Source organism: Podarcis gaigeae (genome assembly GCF_964106915.1).
Source record: "Podarcis gaigeae genome assembly, chromosome: 6".
Classification (NCBI taxonomy): Eukaryota; Metazoa; Chordata; class Lepidosauria; order Squamata; family Lacertidae; genus Podarcis; species Podarcis gaigeae.
The window spans coordinates 25,708,208-25,734,865 of NC_139682.1; the positions used below are offsets into that span (position 1 = coordinate 25,708,208).

Below are 26,658 nucleotides of genomic sequence, written 5' to 3' on the forward strand. Positions count from 1 at the left end.
TCATTGCTCAAAAGAAACCTAACCTACATAAGTTCTGTGGACTGGATTCAAAAGAGCTGCGAGTGGTAATAAATCCGAAACCTTCCAATTCAATACTGGAGGAAAGAGTCTTTAATCAAGTCCCTGTGTGGAGGACTTTCATCCTCCTGGCCAGGGGGTCTAAGATTTCTCATGACACACTTTACCTTCATTGGCTCTCTCCAGCACTGTGTTTTTAAAAGGACTCTCTTATTAAGATAGACATTCCTAGGGTGCCTCCAGACTGTCAGGATTCTGAGGAAGAGATTGAAGCACACATCAGAATTTTAGGTTTGTGCATTTAAAGTGGATCCAAGAGCTCTGCTGCCCTAGTGCAACAAATGTACTTTAAACACAACAACAGGGTGGGCATTCAATTAAGCTTAATGAAAGGGAAATGCATTGAAAGGCATGGGATGAATGAAGGACTAACAGGAAGATGCGTCCCACAAGCAAACCAGGAATAAATTTCCATTGTCATATACCATATTTTTCGCTCCATAAGACACACCTAGTTTTTAGAAGGGGAATGCAAGATTTTTTTTTTTTAAATGGAGCGCTGAGCAGAGCCTGTATGCATCCCAGGCTCTGCTCTGCGCTCCCTTTCACAAGCTGCGTGGAGTGTATGTGCGGCGCTTGCAGGCTTTCCCCCACGTGCTCCACGCGGCTTGTGAAAGGGAGTGTGGCTCTCGGGGGCTTTTCCATGAGGTGGGGGAAGGGACTGAGGGGCTGCCCTCTGTCCCTTCCCTTACCTCCCACAATAGCCAGCAAGAGCCATGTGCTCTTTAAAGGATGTGCGGCTCCTGTGGGCTTTTCCCTGAGGAAGGAGAAGGGACTGATGCGGCCAGTCAGTCCCTTCTCCCTCCTCGGGAAAAAGCCTGCAAGAGCTGCAAGGAGCATGTGTGTGTCTCTTGGGGGCTTTTCCCGCCTGCCTCCTGCCTGCATTCTCTCCGTAAGATGCACACACATTTCCCCTTACTTTTTAGGAGGAAAAAATGCGTCTTATGGAGTGAAAAATACGGTAACTGCGCTGTACACAAATCTGAATGAATGCTCAGTGAGGGCACAGGAGGGGTGGGGGGAAATCTTCCAGCCTAGGGACCACATTCCATCTTGGGCAAACTTCAGGGAGGCTACATAGCACTAATGGGTGTGGCAAAAGCCAGACAAACACTATTGGGATAGCTCAGTCAGTAAAGCATGACTCTTCATTTCAGGGTCGTGGGTCCAAGTCCTACATTGGGTGAAAGATTCCTGCATTTCAGGTGTTTGGACTTGATGACCCTTGTGGTCCCTTCCAGCTCTACAATTCTATTATTCTCTCTGCCCTCCATGCAGGCCAGTATGAGGTATTACCACAGTTCAAGGATATATTCCAGCCAGGTAAAATCACTAGAGGACACGGAATGAATGCTCAATAAATCAATGTTGTATAACACCCCTGCAAACTTTGTGCAGACAGATCACGATGAATGCTCAATAAACAGGTCAGCTGGAAGCAACCTTAATATCATCAAAATTGCAGTTTGCTTTCTCCCTGTGTCTGTGGAATCGGGGTGATTCAGCTCTTCTTCTTCTTCTTCTTCTTCTTCTTCTTCTTCTTCTTCTTCTTCTTCTTCTTTTCTTTTCTTTCAGTTTAAAATTACATTTATTGTTCAAAATGGCACTACACATTACAAAGCATCAATCTTTTTCTGTTCCGGTTCTTTTAGATGGCGACGAATTATTAGTTCACCTGCACTGTTCTTCTTCAGATGGAATTCTGTGGGGCAGCTTTAATGGTTTTATGCTTATTAGATGTTTAATTACTTTCAGTTTTTCATTCACAGAAGGGATGTTTTTATGCACTTTTAGCTCATATCTTTTTTGCAATCGAAGAAATTTGATGATCTCTTTTCCCCAATAAGGACGCCTTCTTCCACTTCTGACTCTGGTCGCAAGGTGCAGTTTATGGGGCTGCTGTGGATCACCCCCATATTTTTCATGATCACCAGGCCGCAGCTGAAATACCGATTCAGGAATTCTTGACCTTGCAAATTTCTGCCTGATCCACACCCTCCAGGTGATTGGTTCCACTTGTATTTTGCAAGGCTCTGCCAGGCAGCAAAAGGGCTCCCATCCACAACTCTGCCTAGCAACACCGCCATGTTCAAACCCCGTGAGTCAGCACTTCTGAGCATCACTTGGCCTTCTTACAGCAGCCCAGTCCTCATCATGTTTACTCTGAAGTAAGCCCTATTGAATTCAATGAGGTTTACTTTCAGGTAACCAGGGTTAAGGACTGCAGCCTTCGATCTCTCAGAGACCCATCAGCAGGTCATCATGGGCTACCAATGCACCTTGGTTAAGTCAGGGTATTGTCTCAGGATAATCTACAATGGTAAGCCTAATGGTAAACCATTATTAGCACAAAGAGGGTCCTGGAATTTGGGAATGTTCAACACCCTTGGCAATTGCCATTTCTTGCCCCCATGGCAACAGGCAAAGAATGTTTTGTTTTGCCAAGCTTAAACAAAAAAAATTCCTTCCAGTAGCACCTTAAAGACCAACTAAGTTAGTTCTTGGTATGAGCTTTCGTGTGCATGCACACTTCTTCAGATACCTGAAGAATATCTGAAGAATCTGAAGAAGTGTGCATGCACACGAAAGCTCATACCAAGAACTAACTTAGTTGGTCTTTAAGGTGCTACTGGAAGGATTTTTTTTGTTTTGACTATGGCAGACCAACACGGCTACCTATCTGTAACTTTTGCCAAGCTTGGTGGAGTGATACCTTACCAGTTGTTGCAGAATATATCTAAGGACCAAACTAGACATGATTCAGATTTGCAAATAGTTATCTCCCACTTTTAAAACACTACTAGTAGCTGTGGATCAGGACAATGGAAGTGAGGGAGGAGCAATTAATCCTTCCTCCCAGAATGCTTTCCCAAGCTATTTGCCCAGAAGGAGGAAACCTACTTATGTACTAAGTTATGTACTAAGTGGAATAGGATCCAAAATGCAGCAGTCTGATTGGTCCTAGAACAATGGGATTCAGAATACAGCAGTCTGATTGGTCCTAGAACAATAGGACCCAGAATGCAGCAGTCTGATTGGTCCACAGGAGCCACCCAATCCTGCTCCAGGTGGAAGTGAATCCACAACCTGATTGGCCTGCAGGAGAATCCCGGAATAAGCCAATCACGTGGTGCCCATTGTGTAAATAATGTATATAAAGCAGACATTCCGGGGGAACTTCCATTCCTCCTCACCACTATGAGCTGAATAAAGAGCATGAAATCCACTCTCAACTCCGAGTATATTTCACCTACAGAACCATGTTCCCAACCCAAATTTTGTACAATCACTTTATTACATGTAGCAAACATTGGTTTCTTGCTTGTTGCAACCGAGGCACAGATCCCTTCCTTTCTACCCCAGATCTGGTCTTTGGATCTGGTGATGTTGTGTTTAAGCCCTCTTCATTGTTATATGACAGATGGTTGTGTGAGTGTTATGGGCCCTCTCTTCAGTATTGTTTTGTGAAATGATGCAGGATGGATGATACAACTCTCTACATCCCAACGCCTATGCTATTTTCTGAACTTTTTGTTACTTTAAAGTGCCTAATTATCATTCATCTGGAGAAGCCTCTCAGTTGTAACACTTACCAGAGCCCTTACCATCTGCAGTGCCAACACTCAGCAGGGTTCGGGAGATTTATTTCTACATTTATTTGGAACTTTGCTTTGGAAGCAGAAGCCAAGAAATGGCTTTCTTTTTCAAAAAAGAAGTATTTATGGCTGCAAGGTCATATCACAGCGGGATCATCAGGTCTTTACTGTTTTTATTTCTTCCTCTTTTGATTATAATTACAAGCCTGGAATGCTGCAACACAAATTCTACTGTTGGGTGCTAGATTCCTGCCCAGAAACTGAGTTCACACATGCAGATCTGTTCTACCAGTCCAATTTATGCAATTATATCCACACAAATGAATACACAATCAAGGGAGGAGATCAACCCCCCCCCAACACACTGACCTTTAACAGGGCCAGGCCCAAGACCCACCCCTGACTCCCAACTTGTAACCTGGTATGCATTTTCACTGAGATACCCCATACATTGGTACCTCGGGTCAAGTACTTAATTTGTTCCGGAGGTCTGTTCTTAACCTGAAGTACCACTTTAGCTAATGGGGCCTCCTGCTGCTGCCGTGCCGCCGGAGCACAATTTCTGTTCTCATCCTGAAGCAAAGTTCTTAACCTGAGGTACTATTTCTGGGTTAGCGGAATCTGTAACCTGACGTGTATGTAACCTGAAGCGTATGTAACCTGAGGTACCACTGTATATGGATTTTCCTCAATGCTAATAATAATAATAATAATAATAATAATAATAATAATAATAATAATTTATTTGTACCCCGTCCATCTGACTGGGTTTTCCCAGCCACTCTGGGCAGCTTCCAGCAAAATATTAAAATACAGTAGTCCGTCAAACATTAAAAGCTTCCCTAAATAGGGCTGCCTTCATATGTCTTCTAAAACTCTGGTAGATGTTTTTCTCTTTGACATCTGGTGGGAGGGCATTCCACAGGGTGGGTGCCACTACCAAGAAGGTCCTCTGCCTGCTTCCTTGTAACTTGGCTTCTCGTAGTGAGGGAACCGCCAGAAGGCACTCGGAGCTAGACCTCAGTGTCCAGGCAGAATGATGGGGGTGGAGACGCTCCTTCAGGTATACTGGGCCAAGGCCATTTAGGGCTTTAAAGGTCAACACCAACACTTTGAATTGTGCTCGGAAATGTACTGGGAGCCAATGTAGGTCTTCCAAGACCGGTGTTATGTGGTCTCGGCGGCTGCTCACAGTCACCAGTCTAGCTTCCACTTTCCGGATTAGTTGTAGTTTCTGGGTCACCTTCAAAGGTAGCCCCACATAGAGCGCATTGCAGTAGTCCAAGCAGGAGATAACTAGAGCATGCACCACTCTGGTAAGACAGTCTGCAGGTAGGTAGGGTCTCAGCCTGCGTACCAGGTGGAGCTGATAAACAGCTTCCCTGGACACAGAATTGACCTGCACCTCCATGGACAGCTGCGAGTCCAAAATGACTCCCAGGCTGCGCACCTGTTCCTTCAGGGGCCCAGTTACCCAATTCAGGACCAGGGAGTCCTCCACACCTGCCCGCCTCCTGTCCCCCCAAAACAGTACTTCTGTCTTGTCAGCCGTCATCCATCCGCCAATGAACTTTCCCCCTGACACAGTCCTATTTCAAGTTGCTGGGGGGAGGATGATGTGCAATCCCATTTCCTGAGAACTGTCTCCTCTCAAAGCCACCAGACCCCTGCCATCACTTCCTGGGGCCCCATCGCTGCCGTGATGGCTTACCAAGCTACCCCAGCACAGCTGACACTTCTCCATGCTAGTTCCCAGCAAAATTCCATTGCAGGAGATGCCCAGAAAGCTAAAGGAATAGACTAGAAAGCAAACAGAATGCTCCTGCTCCATAGAGAGCTCTCACACTACAGGCATAGCTGTAGAAAAGCAGAAACATCTTGCTGAAAAAGGCTGATTCTTTTCTTCTGCCATGTTGCTGCACTCATGGCAAATTGAAAAAAATGAGTGTCTCACCGGCAGAATGCATCCTAGTTGAAACATGGTACACGGTCCTCCTTTAGCTAGGGACAAGGTGGAAATTATAGTGACCCACCTAGGATGGTGCTGCAACCCACCTGTGTGTGGGTCTTCAACTCACTGCTTGAAGATCTGTACCCTGAGAAGAAAAGTTACACTGTTTGGTGCTTTTTAGTTGGGTGGGGGGGCACTATGGGGTTTTTCTGCTCCTGGGCAGTTATTATTTTTGATTCAGAGGCAATAAGAGACATGTACAGAGCTGTGCAGGTGTCAGCAATCGGTCGCAAACCTCTTTTTGTGACCCACTTGGTGTCTTTACCTGCCCCACACCTGATGGCAAATATGATATCAGGTTGAGACTAAGTGAGCAGCCTCAAGTGGTGTCAGCAGCCTCATGGGCTTGTTGTTGTTTAGTCGTGTCCGACTCTTCGTGACCCCATGGACCAGAGCACGCCAGGCACTCCTATCTTCCACTGCCTCCCGCAGTTTGGTCAAGCTCATGCTGGTAGCTTCGCGAACACTGTCCAACCATCTCATCCTCTGTCTTCCCCTTCTCCTTGTGCCCTCCATCTTTCCCAACACCAGGGTCTTTTCCAGGGAGTCTTCTCTTCTCATGAGGTGGCCAAAGTATTGGAGCCTCAGCTTCACGATCTGTCCTTCCAGTGAGCACTCAGGGCTGATTTCCTTCAGAATGGATCGGTTTGATCTTCTTGCAGTCCATGGGACTCTCAAGAGTCTCCTCCAGCACCATAACTCAAAAGCATCAATTCTTCGGCGATCAGCCTTCTTGTTGGTCCAGCTCTCACTTCCATACATCACTACTGGGAAACTCGTGGGCTTAGTTAGGTCTATAGGTTGGCAGCTTACCAATGTGAAGGAAAACTCAAGGCTCCTTTCCCCTTGTAACTTTTCCATGGCATCCCACCATCTCTGTAATTGAGATGACTGGTGATAACTTCTATTATGACGTTACTTATTGCTTGTAAAAAAAGAGAGAGCCTCCATTGCATTAAAAACAATCAATCAATAGTAATTAAAAAGAACACACACTACTTTTCAATGGAAGAATTTGACTGATATGGTTGTAAATAAATAAACAAACAAACATCTTTAAAGCCAGGTGCATAAGAAGCTGCTTTATAATGGGTAAAATTATTATTGCATCCAGCTTAGTATCAGATACACTGACTGGCAGTGGCTTGCTAAGGTTTCAGGCAGGAAGTCTTTTGCCTGGGCTTGTCATGGAACTATCTGCAGAGAAAGCATGTCCTGCCAGCCACCGAAACTCAGTCATCCTCCGTCTGTGTTAGGGCAATGTCTTTACTGGGACCAAAGAAATCTTTGTGACTTGGTTAAACCCAGGATGCTGATTAATCAAGTGCTGCTGGGATTTGCAATGTTAGGCGGGAATTTTGCACTGTTTCCCCCCACTATTGCAGTAACTTTTGGAACATCCCACAAGGTGGCGATGTTGCACTGGATTATGGCTCACTTCATTGCCATATAAATAAATAAGGAAAACTGAAGGTTTATTCAGCTAACACTGGAAGAATACCTGCATACCTGAAGTGGTCACTCAAAGCTCACCTGTTTCCCATGCTAGGGACTGGCAGGAATAAAATGGCAAGGTTGCAAGACTCCCCAAGGCATCTGGCTGTAGGGGTGGAGGAAGGGGGGGCAGGTTGCCTCGGGTGTCACCACTGAGAGGGGTGACAAAATGCCAGGCAGCACCCATTGCGGGGCCTGCAGTGTGCCTGAGCCACGCATCTCTCCTGGGAGTGACACAGTGGCTTGGGCACCCATAGGCTCTGCACTGCCCCAAATGGTCCGCCTGCTGCCTCCCCCTCAGCTGTAGGGCGGCTGAGTGGGAGGAGGCAGGCAGACTCCTCGGAGGTCTTGCGGAGTGTCGTGCCCTGGCTGGCCCCGCCCCACGGGCAGCTGGCCCCACCCCTGGGCACAGGGCATGTGCGGCGCCCCAGGCACCCAATCAGCTTGCTCCGCTGCTGTCTGGTTGGTCACTGTGAGAAGTGGTTGCCAGACTAGATACACTATCTTTATTGTCATTGTCCCATACAGAACAACAAAATTGAAATGAGCTGGTAGTTGGAGCCCACATGTTCTTAAAGCAACTGAGCATGTGCAGAGTGTCTCTCCTTCAGCAGTGAATCCAGCCAGCTCCAACATTTAGGTTGCAGTCTTGGGCATGCATACTATGGAGTAAACCTCATTGAGAAAGCATTCATAAACATATACTGTTGGAATTAGAAGCGCTGCCAGTAAATACAGGATCCGGTTTCTAAGCCAGTTTCCTTCTTAGAAACCGAGAAACAGGTGTGAATGTACAGGCATGTTGACCAACTTTGCTGTTAAATTAGGGATAATGCTGGGTCATTTTAAGATAGCTTTTCTCTGCACTCTACCTTGATTACAGCAGCGAGATATATCTTGAATGTTGTGCTGGATTTATTATATATAGCTATGTTTTTACCTACCTACACGAAAGCCTTGGTAATCAAAGCTGTCTTTCACTGTCAAGTGTAAATGTACATTTTGTACCGAACCTAACTCATTCTGATGGGAATGCTTTGGCAGATCCACTTCCTTGTATTCATTTGTATTTATTTATTTTAAAAATTATCTCACAGAGCCTGTCAATTTAATGTCTCGTGATGCCTTTCCAGATTTGGAAACATTCAAGCATTTATCCACACTGTAAACCTAGGCTGTAAATTTTCCTGCACGCTTAAATTTCCGAGGCAAATATGTGCATAGAAAATGGACATCTCAAGAGAGTAGCATGTGCAGTTTTGTGTATTCAGGTGATAGTCTCTAGTTTATTCCTCTGTTTGCGCACCGTCGGTGTCTTCATCAGCATTGGCACTGGGGCTTAGCAGAATTCTGGAAGGGTTTTCATTTCTTGGTTAGCTCAAACAGAATTTATCCACAAGGATTAACCTACTTCAGAAACAGCTTTATTTTGCTTTTGATCAGAACCAAAATAAAGACCTAGCCTATGTACACATTATCGTTTACTCCAGCTCCAGCATGCTGCTCCAGCTGGTGTTTGAAGCTGCATACACAGGACCATAAGCCAAAATCCACATGTGTCCTGTAGTTTCTTGAGAAATGGGACGTGGGTGGTGCTGTGGTCTAAAACACTGAGCCTCTTGGGCCTGTTGATCAAATTGGTCAGTGGTTCAAATCCGCGTGATGGGGTGAGCTCCTGTTGCTTCTGCCAGCCTAGCAGTTTGAAAGCATACCAGTGCAAGTAGATAAATAGGTACTGCTGTGGCAGGAAGGTAAACAGTGTTTCTGTGTGCTCTGACATTCACCACGGTGTCCCGTTACACCAGAAGCGGTTTAGTCACATAACCCAGAAAGCTATCCATAGACAAATGCTGACTCCCTTGGCCTGAAAGCAGAGATGAGCATCGTACCCCATAGTCAAATTCGACTGGACTTAGCCATCCAGGGGTCCTTTACCTTTTACCTCTTGAGAAATATTGCTGTTTGATGTCTTTCCCCTCAAACCTGCTTCCAACTGTTTTGAAAACATGCAGTTAAGCTGAGGTGTGTTCATTTAAGGCAGCTGTTGCACATGCCCAGATGGCAGCTTTGTTGACTTGGAGTTCAGGGGGTTTGCAGGTGTGGGGAAACAAATTGAGTGATGCACATTGGGAGAATACATTCTTGACGCCTCTCTGGTGTGTAGAGCAACATGAAAACACAGGGGGTGGTGGAATGATCTTGCTGTGTGTCAAACTGCTAATGTGCCCATAGCCCTATTCTGCTGTAGCATTCCCCCCCCCCCCCCGGAAATGCTTTCGTGAAGATGCAGCAGAGGAGGTAGTGGCAGAGGAGGGAAGGCAGAGCAGACCTGACAGTTGCAGAGGAAGCCACTGGCGGAGCAAAAAATGCAATGAAAAACAAACTTTCTGAGTTTCTGGTCCATGGTCTGTTTCTGCTTCTGATACAGCTCTTTGCCAAGGGCGCAAAGGAGCCTAGGTACACCTCTGGGGCAGAGGGATGGAGCCTGCTAGATTCCATCTGTCGTGAAGCAGGCTCTGCACTGGTAGATGTAGTGAGTTGCACTGAACAAAATTAGAATGCACCTCTTTGTTTGTTATGTAAAAGCACAGCTGGTGCTCCCCTGCACCGGGTACTCAAGGGTACGCAGTACTGGCATCTTTTTTTTCTTTCTAGAAGAAAAGCACTGGTTAAAAGTGGGGCACACTGTAACAACTTCATAGTGAGTACTGGCACCTTTTTCTAGAAGGAAAGCACTGAGCACAGCCATGCTCAGGACCACAGGAGCCATTCACAGAATCGTAGAAATGTAGGTTTGGAAGGGACCACAAGGCTCATCTAGTCCAACTTCCTGCAATACAGGAATCTTTAGCCCAATGTGGGGCTCAAACCCACAACCCTGACATTAGGAGTTTCATGCTCTGCCGACTGAGCCATCTAGATTGCTTTCCCTCTCAGGTGTGAAACAGACTGCAATTTCTCAGCTGGGCAACACAGCCTAGGATAATTTTCAATGGTATATTCTTTCCCTTAATAAAAGTCTGGTCCTTTTATTTCCAGAGCAAAGATAAGGTGCTCTTGGACTACAACTCCCATAATACCTGATCAGCGGCAATGCTGGCTTAGGCGGATGAGAGATGATGTCCAATAGTACCTGGAGGACCACAGGTTCCTCATCCCTGAATAAAGCAGGGCAGAGCCATGCATTAAGGTTACTCCTGTGAAGAAAGCATGAAACTTGAGAAGTGCTCTGTTCTGAACATTCATTGTGGATCCTCTATTTGGACTGGCTGAGACAATAACATCTCCACTAAGCCTTTTCTCTGCAGGAAAGATTACTATTGCATTTTGCAGAATGAGCTATGTCTGGCACATAATTAATCCCCCCCCCCAAAGGTGAACAGACTGAAAAGGTCTTAAATAGTCATTTGGCCTCAGTCAATGCTGAGTAGAATCAAAGGCTTTTTTCTTTATTATTTCAAAAAGCTGCAGCTAAAGTAATTTTTTCTTTTTTGAAAAAGAATTTAAAAGCATACGAGCAGAAAGATGTAGCTGCTTAATTCTTTAGTCCTTAGCTTCGGGTTGCATAGCATTAAATTTGGTTTGCATAATATATGCCTGCAAATGACCCTCTGTGTGTGTGCGCGCCATCTTATCCTTGAAGCTCACATTAGCCCCAGGAAGAAAGATTCAAATGGTACCAAGAGGAAGGGGGTACAACAGAACCGCAGCACATGGGGGAAATTACCCATCCCTAAACCCCATGGTCCCAATTTTGCTGAGTCCCTCCAGTAGTGAGTGGCAAGCTGGGGCAGCACATTTCACCTGACCTCCTGTTACTGCCGTCTCTGTAGCATACCAGGAGGGTGGGGATCAGTGAGGTTGGCATGGTGCAAACACTGCCAGAGTTCCTGCGACCCTCCAATTCACTCTTTCACACTCTTAGGACCTTACCCAGGGCAAATCCTCATGGGTCCTGCTCCACACCTTCCTCCAGTTCCTTTCCTGGCTGGCATATGTCCTTGAATTGCAATAACATCTCTGGTTGTACATGCAGAAACCTCTGATCTCTGTGTGGTTGAATTGTAGCAGGCTTCTTCAACCTCGGCCCTCCAGATGTTTTGAGACTACAATTCCCATTATCCCCGACCACTGGTCCTGCTAGCTAAGGATCATGGGAGTTATAGGCCAAAAACATCTGGAGGGCTGAGGTTGAGGAAGCCTGAACTGTAGGCTACTGTACAAAGGTAAGAGTTGTCTTCTCCACCCATTGCTGTGGCATCTGGTTCCTGGGAGGTTAGCCTTGAGGGAAAGAGGCCCCCAGGCCAGGCCAGAAGACCTTGTCTTAAAGTATGGCTTCCCAACCCATTTCATCTGTGAATGGGGTAAATACATAGCTGACTGCCTCATCACATACAGTTTTGCAGCAAGTTGATCCATGCTTGTTTCTGTTTTGCTGTAATTTCCTATGCACAGGGTGTTAGGGGAATAGGTGTTAGGGGAATAGTAGTAGTACTTCTGGTTCTGGTTCCACCTTTGGTTCCCACCCTGCACTCAGCTCTCACCAGTGGCTCATATAAGCTGCCACCATGCAGCAGTGTCCACACCCTAGGAATGGCTTCGACTGGCTGGCTACATGTGGTAAAGGCAGGCAATGGCTCTCAAACCCTCAGTGACTTAGGAACTTCTGCTGCATGGAGAAGGCTCTGGGGGATTGAGCAGATGGGACCAATAGTGGGTCCAACAGTCAAGAAGGTGGTTTCTGTGTGTGCTGTAGATGAAAGTGAGGAAGAAGGGGCTCATCAACCTGGGAAGGTACCTCCTTTAGGAGACGGAAAACTCTGATCCTGAACCTTCATTGCTCTGCAGGACGTCTTTGGGAGAAGAAAAGGCTAAGGACTAAACCCTACACAAATCCCGAGTGGTGCCCCTAAGACAGTTGGATGGTGCCTTGTATGCCTTCTTCCAGCAACTCCTGCAGCCAAACTGGTGCCAAATGTATTGATCTGCTTTCCTTTGGACCACATCAGTGAGGCCGAGAGGGAGTTCTTGTCACCTGGGCACCCCAGGACCACCATGTACACTGCCCAGGCTTGCGCTCCAGGGAGGTCATTTTGGTGCTGCTAATACAGCAGGTTGACTTCACCTCTGGGGGTGCATGTCATTGATGGATGCGAATAACAACTTCAGTGCAAATCCATTCCTAGACAAATCCCCGAGCTTCTAGTACATGGGTAATTAAAGTGTTGCCCTCCAGTTGTTGGATTCCAACTCCTACCATCCTTTTCCATTAGCCATGCTAGTAGCAGCTGGCAATTAGCAACTTATGGAGGGCACCACATTAGCAACCCATGTACTAGAAGGTTAGCAACTCCCATCATGTTCTGACTATCCCAGGGCTATTCCATGGGCTCCCTAACCACTTTGTTTCTTAGTGGTGGTGTTGGGGTGGTATACCCCTGTTTTGTTTTGCAAGGAGTATTTTTAGAATATGCAAAAATAATTGAAATTAAAAAGACAGGGAATTCTAGCTCTTGGAATAGAGTTAGTGATATTGGAACTGAAAGTCAATCCATGTGGAATATTATATCAGCCCTTGCAGCTGATTAGATCATGTGTTCCCCTGGTTTATCACACACCTTAAAGATGTGACAAGGGAAGAAACACCAGGACTGGCAGAGGATGAAATGCAAACATTTGTTCATTTGATTTTGTCTAGAATGGACCCCTCACAGTTTTGATCAATGGCCGCTTGTTCTAAGGATCTCTCTTCTTGGCATAAACTATATGGTGGGAGCAACGTGGGAGTTACTCTCGCTGACATTCACATTGAAAGGATTAATTTTTCTCTGTTTATCAAGCTTTAATCTCTCCTCCACCTAAAACACCTGACACTGAATGTCACCTTCACATTGACACAAAATGCAGCATTTGCAAAAACCTGCCAGGAAATAGAGTAGACAGGTGATAGCTCTATCAGGCTGAAGTTCTCCTGTGCAAGGACAAATATTCCTTTAGGAGAAACAAAAATACTATTTAAGGTTAAAGCATTGCCTGCCTAATAACACACACAAAAGATTTACAAGGCTTTCAAGGCACAAAATACAAGCATTTAGTAAAAACACACTCCACCCATCATCCAAGAATTATTATTAAATTCATAGCGTTATACAGTTCCATTGCATTAGGAGGGCTTTCCTACCAGTTTCTGCATTGGCACCCAACAGATTACATTATCTATTTCTGTTTAATTAAAATAAGAATACTGACATCTTGAGCTGAGTGTGCTGTTTGGATGCACTGATAATCTCTTTCTTTTTCTTTCTTTCTTTCTTTCTTTCTTTCTTTCTTTCTTTCTTTCTTTCTTTCTTTCTTTCATATATTTATATGACACCTGTTATTCTCAAATGCCAGGGGGGCTTACCAAAAATATTAAGATATTACATGTTAAACAACAACTTAGAATATGAAAAACAAATCGCAGAAAAGTATAAAAACATATTAACATAAGTTTCGTAAATCAGCAAATTTGTGTTAAAAAAGACCCCAAAATAAGTATTTAAAAGGCACTGAAACACAATTAAGGTTGGCAGATGGATTCCAAAGGTTGAAGGGGATTCCAAAGGTTGAAGGTCACAACCAGTGGAAGCTAATCTATTAGGGCAAACAGGGCACTGCCTTACCAACCTCTTCTTCCTCACCCTCACCTGCTTGTATCTTTATGTGCAACCAGTCAGAATGTGGCTCTCTCTGTTACTGGCTCTGGCTCCACCCCCTGTCTGTCTTCTTGCCTTCCACCCTACCAGACCCAGTGGGTACTAGCATCCACTGGCCCCGACAAGATGTATATCTGCAGCTGATGGAATACTTTGGAGAACCTGAACTAGAGTTCTCAATGGACAAGGGCATCAATATTTGAGAAGGTGCTTTGCTCAGATAACCAGGTAAGATAACATAAGTATTTAAGACCCCTGCTTGATCAGACCAAAGGTTTATCTAATTCAGGGGTCAGCAAACTTTTTCAGCAGGGGTCTGGTCCACTGTCCCTCAGACCTTGTGGGGGGCCAGACTATATTTTGAAGGAAAAAAAATGAACGAATTCCTATGCCCTACAAATAACCCAGAGATGTGTTTTAAATAAAAACACACATTCTACTCATGTAAAAACACCAGGCAGGCCCCACAAATAACCCAGAGATGCATTTTAAATAAAAGGGGCACATTCTACTCATGTAAAAACACGCTGATTCCCGGACCGTCCGCGGGCTGGATTTAGAAGGGGTCAGATCCGGCCCCCGGGACTTAGTTTGTCTACCCATGATCTACCGGTAATTCATCATTCTGTTCACACTGTGGCCAACCGTATGCCTATGGGAAGCCCCAAAGCAAAACATCTCTCAGAAGAGATTCTAAGGGTTAGATTATCAGTCAATTACCAGTTAATTATCAATCAATTCTCTCTCTCTCTCTCTCTCTCTCTCTCTCTCTCTGTGTGTGTGTGTGTGTGTGGGAGCTTTATTCTCTCTCCCTCTCTCTTTTCAATTCATTACATTGTAAACCCAGGGCAGTTTTCCACAACAGTCTAGAAACATAAAAAACATGATACAATGCAACATGTTCCAATACAGGATAAAATGTAAAACAAAACCACTATAAACAAATAGCAGTAAAACACCAGATTGTGATCAAACAACTCGGTTCCTCCAAAGGCCTGAGAGTTTTAATCAAACTTGAGAAGCTCATGAATGCTGTAGTAGGATGAGCCTCTGATAGTTCCTTCTGCAGCCTGGGAGTCATGTCCCTGCATAACAAGTCTTTCCCTCTGAACTATATCCAGCCACTCATGTCTCACAAATGTTAGATTATACAGACATTTAATAGCATGAGTTGGATAAGGAAAAGCAGAATGCTTGGATGCTTCGGGCTAGAGTTCTGGAGTGTCTCCATCTTTGTTCCTGGCTGAATTGTCTGAATCTGCTCCAGGGTGTACACCTGAATGATATAGTTCCTAGGGTCATTGCGCATATCTTCTTTTCTACTTTTTTATCTTGTTCTAGCCTCCCCCTCCTATCTGCCTTTCTAGTTAAGGATATTGGGCATTTCTAACATGCCACAGAGTGCGTGCAGAGTAGACATCGATGGAATCACCGAAGAGATGCAAAGAGATCTTTGCAAGGTTTAATAACAAAAACTCCTCAAACATACATATTACGTAGTGTCTATAATCATCACCCACATCCACCAGGGGGGTAAGGTACAGAGTAAAGCACATTATTTAGCAAACATGATTGCTGACACAGCTAATCACAGTGGCCTATCAGCACCTGTTACACCACCACACACCTGCAAAAACTAGGTCAGGATATGCACCCTGGCCCTTAAAGTGGTACACACCCTGTGGAACAATAATGAACCCTACCTTTAAACAAACTACAGATAGGTAGCCGTGTTGGTCTGCCATAGTCAAAACAAAAAAAAATTCCTTCCAGTAGCACCTTAAAGTTGGTCTTTAAGGTGCTACTGGAAGGAAATTTTTTTGTTTAAACAAACTATTCAACAAAGGGATGGGGAAGCCGTGGCTCTCCAGATATTATTGGACTGGCCACGCTGCTTGAGGTTGATAGGAGTCGAACAACATCTGTGCATACCACAGGCTCTCCATCCCTCTTCAAATGCCCAGAAATTTCCTTGGTGGAGCCTTCCTAGATCTCATCCAGCTGGATCTTACAGTAGACATCAGGAACATGGTTTTGCAATTGCTGATCCCTGCAGTCTGGGATGTATGGGATGCTTTAGCCTTGCATAACCTTTGGTTTCTATAAGGCTGTGAATTTGACAATCAATCTTGATAGATGGAGTGCCACCAATCCACATGGCAAATGGTATGCCTAACCTATGCCATCTGTGCAGTTGGCTGGCCATGCTGACCACAGCAGTTACCTGGAGAGAATGTCATTAGCTGAGATGGCTTTTTAGAAAAGAGTTAGACAAACTCATGGAGGATAGAAGATGCTAACAACAACACAGAGGACATATACTCTGCTTGTGATCTTCCAATGACTAGCCCAGATTCCAAATCAATTCCCCTCCCATTTTCTCCCACAAATGAATTCCTGTAATTAATTGTTCCCTCTGCTTCCCTGCAAACACATATGAAATCTGAGTTGATTGAAAATTTGTATGAACAGTCAGTAAAATCAGCATATCTTTGGTTAGGTACACCATCTGAGAAGAAGCACCCTCTCCTTTTTCTCACACAAATAAAGAAATGGCTCTTATAAGGTGATGCCCTCAATAAAGGCATTTGGTATATGCATTTATATTTAAAACTTAATTGTTTTAGAAATGTTGCAGATTTAATCAGAGGCATGTTTTAAATAGATTTTTTTTTAATTGAACACTCTAGTCAACCATCAGCTAAATGTTGCAGGCTTACTGGGGTCACTTTCATAACTCTTGTGGATTCTTATGAGACACCCTGATAGTTTTCTTTTGCTCTTTGGCTGTGTGATCTACGCTACTGTGTTTGGGTATCCAGTGAAAGCACATAAGAATGTTAACTGCAAAGCAGATAGAATTCTAGGAAGATTTTCAATCCAGATTTGTTCTATTGGAAGGAGCTAAATTTAATTAAAAGCAAAATGTCCTGTGGCACATCAGAGACTAAGATGCATATTGTGGCATATGCTTTTGTACGCAAGCACCTATTTCATCAGATGCCTGATGTTGACATGCTTCATTTTGAATATTCATTACAGTATTCCCCCCACCCTCCGCAAACTCCTCCCCTTCCAAATGGTACATCAGACATCTCAGGCACTTAAAGAACGTTGATGTACAGTTTTTGAAGCTTAAATAATACAAGCCAGCAAACACCACCACAACTGGCTGCTGCTTCCTCCAGCCACTTCTTAGGCAGCCTTTTCTCTCATGCATTTTGAGCAGGGGTGGGGAATCTCCTTCCCAGAGACCAAATGCAGGCCTCCAGGCCTCTCTGGCCCTTAAAACTCTCCCAGGCTATGCCAGAACACACAGGCCCTGCTCTGTGCTCTCTTTGAGTGACTTTGGCTAGCTGGAATGTATCATTGGACCATTTTAATGCTTTCAGCTTGTCTGGATGGAGGGTGGAGTGGTGCTTCTAGCTTGCAGCCCCTGGAAATGCATTGAGCTGGTTCACAGGCTAAGCCAAACCTTGGCTTAGTGAGACCATGCAAACATGAAGGCGCCTGGCAAGGAGCTTGCAGTTGACTTGCTCCTCCTACCTGGTTCTTTTTTCGTTTTTTTTTTGCTGCAGTAAGTCACTGTTTGGCTTAGACTGTCATCCAAACTGGGACTCATGGTTAATCTTTCTCCCTGCTAAATTGGCATTGTTATAATGTGGCTATTAATGGAATAATATTGGAAAACCTCTCTCTCTCCCCCTCCCCCACTAACCATGAGCTGTAGCCAAGGGCAAACTGGGTCATTATGGGGTTTTAAGTCAAGGATGGGGAAACTTTGACCTTCCAGATGTTGGCCTTCAACTCCCATCAGCCCCAGCTAGCATAGCCAGTGAGCAGGGATGATGGGTGTTGGACTCCAACAACATGGAAGGTCCCAGGTTCCCCAGCACTGTATTGTTGTAAGCTGGCTTAAGTGCTGTGTGGAAACACAGGATGCAAACATCTCAATCAATCAATCAATCAATCAATCATTATTGAACATGTTCATAAGATGAGGGAAGGGGTCACTGACCCTGATGCCATAGGAGCCAACTCCTAGGGGCTGTAGGGGCTTCGGCCCCACAATAAAATTTTTGAGGGGACCACCCCTCCAATGGGTATTCCCATTCAAATGGTGTGTGTGCACTGTGTTATGTGATCAATTATGTGGGGTGGTGCTTACCTGGGCCCCCACAATATTTTATTCAAGTTGGCACCTCCGCCTGATGCCATTTCTCCTGCCCCCAGATGCAAGAAAGAAAGGAAAGAAGAAATGAAGAAAGTCTCCTAATTTGGGTATGTCCTGGTTAGTTTTTTGTGAGAATATGGTAGCTGCATTACAAAAACCAACTGTTTGGCCCAATATTTTGAGAGCACAAGTTTTCAACAGCACTGGTGCCATTTTGTATTAGGGAATGATCATCCACTATCTTCCAAGATAGTGAGTTGAAACATCTGCTTCCCACAATCTGTTCCATTTCTGAGAAGAGGGAGACTTTCCATTAAACCACATCTTTCTTTCATGTGTCCCACAAGCCCTCAAAAACCTACTTCTGTACCAGCATAAAAAAGCCAATCTGAACTGAGTTCAATTCTCTCTCCCCCCCACCCCAGGAGAGCTCGTCTTGCCTTAGGAAGCTGCATTATATTGTGTTAGACCATTGTTCCATCTATTCTAGACCAATATGGTAACTGGCTGCGGTTTCCCAGGTTTTCAGAAAGGGGTATATCTCAGCCATACCTGGAGATGACAGGGATTGAATCTGGGTCCTTCGGCATGCAAAATGGATACTGTACCACTGAGCTTCCATCGTTCCTCAAGCTGCCATGTGAGCCCTGTGCAATGGGAACTGCGGCCGGAAGTCAATGCAGTGATTCAAATTCATGGGTGTAATGTTCCAACAGGGTTATGAGAACTGTCTCTCATAACATACAAAATATTTTGGAAACTGAGATGAGTGCATTTCCGTATGGTGTAAAAATGGTTAAGTTACAGAGAGAATTCTTTGGAAGAAAAGTTTAGGCTGCAGTTTGGTGGAATTGCATACTTTTAGGAAATGAACCCAAAGTGCTAACCATTGTGAGAGCTGAACATCACTGCTAGCAGAAAATGACTCTCCACTTTAAACAAAATACCAATAATGATGGGTTACAAGCTTCAAAGTCAATTTGGATTCAGTTAAAACATGACCCTTATAACATCTTGGAATTGCCGAGGACATGTAAGGTCCCTAAATCCTTCTAGAGACACTGAATTCTTTCTTCATTGCAAACATTTCCCCTTCCTTCCTTTACAACCATTTTCTGCTTCTCCCTCTTTTTTTCTCCCTCACCCCCTCAGAAGAGGGCAAGATTCTTTAACAATGTTGAAATTGTCATGGAATGGAGTAATAAACGATATATTTGCTGAGCTTAAACGGAACATTTTGACAAGCTCTCCTACTGTTTTTTCTCTCTCTCCAGTTACTTATGTATTCAGTGACAACTGCTTATCCTTTTAGAATTGAAACACAGACACCTGCGGTTTGGGCTTATAGGGCTTTAGCAATCTAAAAGGACTGTCTTGGAGGGGAAATTAGAAATTGTACTGTCACAGACCTCTGTGCCATTTTAGACCGCACCTTTTTTTTTTTTTTAAAAAAAGGAAAAAGTGTATTGATCTTTCATTTCAAACTTTATGAGACAGGCTATTAAAGCTTTTCTATTTGCCTTGGTTGGACAGAACAGCTTCAAATGATGAGAAGTTCCTCTTTTGTATGCCAAAAAGTAAGATCAAGGCAGCACCTGAAGGCCAAGCAACAGAGTATAATAGTCTGCAAAGGTCAGAGGGGATTTTGAGGGTTGCATTTGGAATATAACTCCAACTGAGACTGAATTCAGAATTGCATTTTTTAAAAAGAAAGAAGGAAAGAGGACTTATAGTCATTTTTCTTTAATTCTGCTGGGACTCAGCTTTATAATCAGAATTCTGAAGGAAGAAATATTGCAAAGAAGTAAGGAATGACTTTAAGTCCAGTGGAATTTTTAATGTGGCTAGAAATAGCTCTGTAATTACATATTTACCCAGACAGGAAAATCCTTGGTGTTTTCTTCCTGTGGGCTATTGCTGCATTTGTTATCTTTTCTGCTGTGTGAAATGCACATGACATAGGTATATATTTTTAGAGGGGATATTTAATCCTCAGGAGGTACGATGAAAGGTTTATATCAGCACTCCTGTGGCAAACAGACATCACTTTACTGACTGAGCATCATCTGCTATTTCTGGGATCTGTATAACACACTGCATCTAAAACCATGACACCTAGCATTTTGACACTAATATCTTCACACTTACAAGCCTGGCGGTAAGAAATATCAATACTATTAAAATCACATCACACAGTCTAAATGCTCAAACTCCCAAGAAGCAGCAGGGCCTTCATAGAGTGGGAGCAGCCACAGCTTGCTAACGAAGTGGAAACAGCTTAGCTTTGGAACAGAAGCTAAGTAGCCAATATTCAGACCATGGAGGCAAGAGCATATGGCGCCAGTAATAGCTGGTTTGGGGACCAACTCTACTGGAGTCAAATTGGAATGATGCTTCTCACACTCCCATGAACCATTCACATAACATAAATATTTCTTGAGGGTCTTGTCCATGTCTGAAACTAAGGACCAACATGCATAGGACAGGTTTTAACACATCTTAATGTCAGGGAAATTAAAAATAGCAGAGACACCATAAAGAAGGTTGATCGCCGAAGAACTGATGCTTTTGAATTATGATGCTGGAGGCGACTCTTGAGAGTCCCATGGACTGCAAGAAGATCAAACCTATTCATTCTGAAGGAAATCAGCCCTGAGTGCTCACTGGAAGGACAGATCCTGAAGCTGAGGCTCCAATACAATAATGTCAGGGACTGGACTGAGGAAGATGGGGGAGACCACCACCCCTCCTGAAACTTCTAGAGAAGAGGAAGACAGTATAGATTTACAACAGTGGTTTGCAGAAGGTCACGACTCAGAGATAGAAGAGGGGCAAAGGTGGGAGATAATGGGAGAAGAGGAGGGGGGAGAAGCAGAGCTGGAGCAGCTGGCTGGCACGTTATGAATAGAAAGCATTCCAGACCCCCCTTCTCCCAGAACCCGGTGAGCAGTAAAAGTAGAAGAGCAAAGAGCTAAGAGGCAATTGGCCTTAAGCAGCCACTTAAGGGTGGTGGTGCTGTTGACCACTGAGAAGGGAAGAGATGGAGCTTACTCGGAGCAACACCATTACTCAAAGAGGTAATATTTTGAAGCCTCTCTCTGAATATTGGATAAAAGACTTGGTAAGAGCATCTTGTCTATCTATTAATGGGAGCCTGCCATGGGGGGAGAATTGGATTCCCTGAACTCTGACAATTTAACATTTAAATGGTGAATGTGACAAACGTGTGTTTGCAAACCTCAAACAATAAAGGCATGCTAATAAATGAGCCTAGATTGGATGCAGCTCCCTATTGCTGGTACACTCAGCAGCAAATCCAGGAATGCCTATGTCTAATGTATGAATGATAGAATCATAGAACTGTAGAGTTGGAAGGGACCCTGAGGATCATCTAGTCCAACCCCCTGCAATGCAGGAATATGCAGCTGTCCCACATTGGGATCAAACCAGCAACCTTGGCGTTATCAGCACCACACTCTAACCAACTGAGCTGTCAGTATTGAGTTGATATGAATAATTTATTCTTAAGGTAAAAACGTTACGTGAAAACAACATACTGTAAGAAAAGACTCATGTACTGGTAAAAACTGATGGAACAACCCAATGGTCACTCACAGCATCACCCACTGACTCTGGTAAAAAGCCCAGAATTACACTTCCACCTTTAGCAAAATAAGGCATTGACTTGTTTTCTGGAGACAATGACCCACTGACCCCTTGAGTTGGGTGAGGAACTCCTGAAGGGCTAGTATACCCATAAAGCTGTCTTGCAGGAAAATATTGACCCTGAAAATATTGACCCTTGCTGTTTTCTTCACCAGTGAGAGTTGCCTGCAATAGTAAGCTCCTGAGATCTTCCTGAAAACAGTACTGAGGAAAAATGCCCCGTCCCAAACAAACCCAGCCTTGAGTTTGTCTAACTGCTGTTGATAAGACACTGACTTGCTTTGGTAACATTTCAATACATGTGTTTGTGTGCCCATGTGAGAGGGGGAAATAGGAAAGTGGATGGAACAGGAGGAGATGTTAGTGTGTGTGTGTGTGTGTGTGTGTGTGTGTGAGAGAGAGAGAGAGAGAGAGAGAGAGAGAGAGAGAGAAAGAGAGAAAGAGAGAGATGATTTCATCAGCTTAGTTAATGGCCTAGTTACATCCTGCTTATTTTCAACCTTGCTTTGGAGGCTGCTAACTGAAGATTTAAAAGGAGAGGATATTCTTCTGCCAGTCCTTTGGAGTCTGTAATCCTGAGCTGTGAAGAGGTCTGGTTTTATGAGGCAGGGAACAAATCCTCATCAGAGTCGACTGCTCGTCTTACACTTGTCATTTTTGGGAAGGTGTGTGTGTGAAAACTGTTAACTTTGCATGGGATTGGAAAATCAATGTTATAGTTGCAGATATAATTGCCGGCAGAGAACTCTTATTTCCCGTCAAAGTGCCTTGCATGTGAAAATGAGTTCACGCTGTGATACAGCCGCCCTCAAATGGGGTCCTATTCACACAGAATTCACTTGCTGAACCATACTGTGTTAAAACGCATGGGAGTTCCTCAACAGATCAACCTTATTTTTAGAACCTTCTTTCTTTACAAAGTAGATGTAATATAGTGAACTACGATAAAACTAATACATACATATATAAATTCACTTCAAATGGGATTTGTGCAATAAATCTACTTACACAGTTCTTCATATCTGCGGGTAGGGCCCACCTGTAAAGAGCTTACCAAAGGAACCTCAGAGGCTCTTCAGAGAGTGATGCAATCTTATATTGATTTAGGAAAGTGTCTTATACCAAATCAGACCATTGGTCCTTCCAGCTGTATTGACTGGCAGTGACTCTCTAGGGTTTCAGGCAGGGTTCTCTCCCAGCTCTACCTGGAGATGCCAGGAATTAAACTTGGGATCTTCTGCATGCAAAGCAGATGTCTCCACCATTGAGCTACAACCCTTCCTCAAAGTATTTGAAGAAGCCAGGCAAATCACTAGCCACAGGCGTGCAGTTCTGCATCATTACTGCACATGTTCCAGGACCGTACATGGCACTCAAAACATTTCCCAGGACGAAGACCTGGGAAAGAGTCTTTCTTAGGTCAAATTAAGCCTGGACCACTAGTAGCTGAACAGGTAGCTGTTTCAAAGTGGTTTTCAAAGGTAATCTCCTGCTGAAATCATTACAGTAATCCATGCTGCATACGACAAGGATGTGGGACATTATAAATCTGCTTTCCTACAATGTGCCAGAAAATAGCTACTACTATTGTTATTGTTATTGTTGTTGTTGTTTAGTTGTGTAGTCATGTCTGACTCCTTGTGACCCCATGGACCAGAGCATGCCAGGCACTCCTGTCTTCCACTGCCTCCCACAATTTGGCCAAACTCATGTTAGTAGCTTTGAGAACTCTGTCCAACCATCTCATTCTCTGTCATCCCCTTCTCCTTGTGCCCTCCATCTTTCCCAACATCAGGGTCTTTTCCAGGGAGTCTTCCCTTCTCATGAGGTGACCAAAGTATTGGAGCCTCAGCTTCAGGATCTGTCCTTCCAGTGAGCACTCAAGGATGATTTCCTTAAGAATGGATAGGTTTGGTCTTCTTGCAGTCCATGGGACTCTCAAGAGTCTCCTCCAGCACCATAATTAAAAAGCATCAATTCTTTGGCAATCAGCCTTCTTTATGGTCCAGCTCTCACTTCCATACATCACTACTGGGAAAACCATAGCTTGAACTATACAGACCTTTGTTGGCAAGGTGATGTCTCTGCTTTTTAAGATGCTGTCTAGTGTTGTCATTGCTTTTCTCCTGAGAAGCAGGCGTCTTTTAATTTCGTGACTGCTTTCACCATCTGCAGTGATCATGGAACCCAAGAAAGTAAAAACTAAAGCTACTACTTTAGATCCCAACAATGAAGAATACAAAAGATAAAGATGTGGGGATGCTTTGCACATTCTGCAGTATTCTTTTTCAACACTCTATTGAAGCATGGTGCTCTTTCCCACCCTGAAATAGCAGCCACTTGCTTACCATCGTTACACTGCATTTTGACTTTTCCTTTCACATGCCTGTGGAATTACATGTATTTTAGCAACTGCCAAGAATGCATCAGGGCTGTTGCTTTTGTATGCACCAACTTTCAATAGAAAGGTCAACAATATATCTTCACTGTCTTCCCCATTATTTCCTTCTTCAGCATCTGCCACCTAATCAAAATTGCTTTTGGATTACTATCTATAAATAAGACCACTCCAAATAGAACAAAAAAGTACCATGACTCAATATTCCCAAATGAAGAGACTGGAATTTTAATGAGCATTACTGCTTCCTTGAAAAATGAGCAGTTGTGTCCATTGTTGTATCTCTGCTTAAAAAAAGAGGGGGAGAAAACCAAAAGATGAAAAATAGTGTTTTGGTTGTCCATGGTGTATAAACAAATGACAGCATATCATTTTAATTATCATTTTTATTGAATGATTTTTTTATTATTCTGTAAAACCTCAAATACAGATTCTCTGCACTGTGATTTTGCAACCCAGCTGAAACTGTCCAATCCCACTATGATATCAGACGAACTTGGGTATTGACAGCAAGGAACGGTGACACCCTTTCCAACTGGGGCTGCAGGCCAGTTAAATTGATTAAATGTATGAACTGTAATAATCAATCAGTTGATTGCTCTGTCGATTAAGCTTGCATATAGGAGAAACCAATACTTCTTAAACATTAAACATCCTTTCTTTGTTTTTTGAGAATGCACACATGTGTACACGGCATCATCTTATAAGAGGTTTTCCCTCCTGTGTGTGAGAAAAGAAGGAATATCTCTTTAATTCCAGTTTGTGCAGGTGTCTGGTAAGAGCTCTGAAATGGATGCGGATGAGCAAACTAAAGCAAGACAATGCACTCTGGTTGTGGGGATTGCCTATTCCAGCTGATTCTGGATGGGGTTGTGCTCCTTCTGAAAAACCAAACTCACAGCTTGGGGATTCTCCTGGACTCAGCAATGATATTCGGTGGCAACACTTGACAAGGGGTGTCTTTTATTAATTTAGGGTGATTTGCAGGCTGTGACTCTATTTGGGCACAGCCAATCCCATTACACTGATCCACACCCTAATTACATTTCCTGGCTCTATATGGGGCTGTCCTTGAAGATGTTTCAGAAACCTCAACTGGTGCAGAACACAGCCATCTGGGTCTTGACTAGGGCTAAACCCTCAGCCCATATTGCATTTATTTTGCACCAGCTGGTTACCTATATGGGTCCCTTTTCATGTCCAACTCTCCTCTGTACATAATAATGCAAGGACCAATGTTCTCAGGTGGACCCAAGGCAAGAAGATTGTAACTTTGGCCCATTCTTAACTCAGCTTTCCCCAACCTGGCACCTTCCAGATCTTGTTGGGCTTAAATTCTCACCAGCCTCAACTAGCATAGCAAAAGGTCAGGGAGGATGGGAATGATAGTCTTGCAATATCTGGAGAGCATCAGGCTTGGTAAGCCAACTCATAGGGGCTGAGGTCCCTTGGCCCTACCAATAAAATATTATAAGAGGCCAGACCCCCCCCCCCAAGCTGATGGGCATTGCAATTCAAATGTCTTCTGATCAATTATGTGTGGTTGGGCTTACCTGCCTCTCCCCCATATTTTATTCCAGTTGGCGCTCCTGCTAATGCTACCATAATTCAACTTAGGCTGGCTGGACATCATAAAGAATTAAAAGTTCCATTCAGCGACAAAGGAGCCACTTGCAATTTCATTGATCCACTTTCAGCTAACAGCCCTGTTTTCTAAAAATTTTTTACAGTAGCTGAGACTAATTATTGCAGTCAGGGGCGAAGGAAGGCTAACCAGGTGCGGGATGTCGGGGGGCAGGGCAAACCGCCCGGTGGAGCATGCGCCATACGTATGGCACATGTGCACTGCTACTACGTGCCACATATGCACCAACGGGTGGTTTGCCGACACAGCGCCGTACAGACGGTGGTGGGATCCTCTGCTCGCGGCAGCAGTTCTGAGAGATCTGGAGCTTCAAAGCCGCACGCAGCTGAAGGCTAGCGGGTCGGATTGCCTTGCAGCAGCTCCTTTGCAGCTTTGCTGGGGGGGTGGCAGCCCCACTGTAGGCTTGGAAGTCGTGGGCCGGTGGGGAGCAGAATGTCACCCCCGTAAGGATGGTACCCAGAGCGCACTGCACACACCACACCCGCCTTGCTCTGCCTTGCTCTGCCTCTGATTGTAGTCCATGCTAACTTCCCATGAGCCATATGCCAGTTAATGATTGATGGATTATAGCATCTTGTTGCCATGCCCCATCTTATCCCCCAAACAAATTTGGCTTCAGTGCTGGAAAAGATAGCTGGAAATATTTCTTTCATAAGACTATTAACACCGCTAGAAAACAGAGGAGGAGGTATTCTGGGAGATAGCCACTCTTATTTTGAGGCCTGTAACTAGTTATTGTAAGCAATTACGACACATTTATATTTATGTAGCCTTCAGCCCCAGCTTAACTCTTCTCGATCAATGCCTAGTTGCTAGCTATGTATTAAAAATTCTATCAAGGATAATGCTCATTCAGTGTGAAATCTCACTCAGAAATAGATCCTCGGGTGATACATCTGCG

At 44.3% G+C, this 26,658-nt stretch overlaps 1 pseudogene across 1 annotated transcript; it reads right to left on the bottom strand.

The window, feature by feature from the left end:
* Positions 1–1,691: 1,691 nt before the first annotated feature.
* On the bottom strand, positions 1,692–2,165 carry LOC310847478 (large ribosomal subunit protein uL30m pseudogene; annotated as a pseudogene). Its single transcript has one exon. The product of its transcript is annotated as a large ribosomal subunit protein uL30m pseudogene (transcript).
* Between the last annotated feature and the right edge of the window lie 24,493 nt (positions 2,166–26,658).